At 41.0% G+C, this 1,506-nt stretch overlaps 1 pseudogene; it reads right to left on the reverse strand.

The window, feature by feature from the left end:
• Nucleotides 1–305: 305 nt before the first annotated feature.
• LOC103283498 (protein Mdm4-like) lies at nucleotides 306–1,054 on the reverse strand (annotated as a pseudogene).
• Between the last annotated feature and the right edge of the window lie 452 nt (nucleotides 1,055–1,506).

Consider the following 1,506-nt stretch of genomic DNA (forward strand, 5'->3'; position numbering starts at 1 on the left):
ATAAATGGATGAATGTATTTTTGTTTGTACTGGTAGTTGCTTCCTCCCAGATCCTCATCTCTGAAGGGAGGATAAAATGATTAACGTATCTCTTTATGTCAATGGAGCCCCCACATTAATCATCTAGTTCTAAAGAACTCATTCTCAATTTCCATGTGAGTTGTGAAGCAAAAATATCCTGGAACAAAAATGTTTATAGGAATCAGTGAACAGATACAATGGTTCGCACTGGGTGGAGATACCCAATACTGACATTTTGATATATGATCTGATCCTGATAATATTTCTTTAATTCACTGATTCAGTTAGACCATCAAAATCGTCATAACCAACTGAATCTCTTTCTTGTAAATAGGGCTTGAAGCCCCAGCCTTCTTTAATTTCTGGTACAGTGAAAACAAGTAACAAGATGGCTTGTCCTCCCATGAATAATGTCCCTGTCTCTTGGTCTTTTCTCACATAGACGACATGGCTTCGGGAGATTCCGGCAATCCTCCATGTTTCCTAGAACTCTTCTCTGTTTAGAGAGGTTAGCTGACTGTTCTCCTCTTGCTTGCTATGATCTCTTGGCTTTCAGACCCATGTGCCAAATCCAAGAATTCCACCATGTTGCAGGAATGAGAGAGTTTGGGGTTTCCTTCCCGTCTATACATCTTTAAGTTTTAACAACTGGAGCTGAGCTGGTTCTTCGGCAATCAAGGTCATCAATTCCTTCATGCTCTTCATGCTCCTCCTTCTCTTCCCGTACAGCCGTGGTATCAGACGTGGAGAGAGAATGGGTTAACTTAGAACAATCTGAACACCAATCTTTCCTTGAGGCCCAACAACAAACAGTGCCTCTTGCTTGGAGTGTTCAATTACCTGCACTCAGTACACTGTCACTCATCCTCAAAGCAAAAGTGCCAGTTTTGCTCCGACAGGAATCATTCCCACGCCACGCCTCGGGGGAAGAGGACGTCAGTCACCCAACATCTGTTTTTCACAGCCTTTTTTTTTATTTTTCTGTAGTGTCTGAAAAAACTCCAAACAGACTAACGTTGTTCACTAATTCCATTTTGCTTCATCTCTTATGTCCTCTCAAGTAGAACAGCTTAAATTACCCAATTTTCAGTCTTTTGAACTCATCAGTTCAGGCTTTCTGATGTTGACACATTATAATTGCTTGAACATAATGTGAACATTCACATTAATTTTTTTTCTCAAGCAAAATGTAAAATGCAATTTAACGAGACCCATTATTAAGATGCTGGGCTCTGTCTGCACCACTGTGCAAAGAGATACGCTAACCAAGACGAGAGGTGGATGGGGTTCTTGTCTTGCAGACTAGGGAACTGAGCTTTTTGTTGTTGTTTGAGTTTTTAGTAAAATGCTTCTCTCCCACTCTTGATTGCAGTGGCTTTGACATTTCAAAAGAACAGATGGAGGTGCAGGAATAGGTAAAGGAGAAGTTACACACAGGCAGGCGGAGACGATCTTCAGCCTTATTTCTTAGAATCACCTAAGTAC

This window comes from Eptesicus fuscus, chromosome 11 (genome assembly GCF_027574615.1).
Source record: "Eptesicus fuscus isolate TK198812 chromosome 11, DD_ASM_mEF_20220401, whole genome shotgun sequence".
Lineage (NCBI taxonomy): Eukaryota > Metazoa > Chordata > Mammalia > Chiroptera > Vespertilionidae > Eptesicus > Eptesicus fuscus.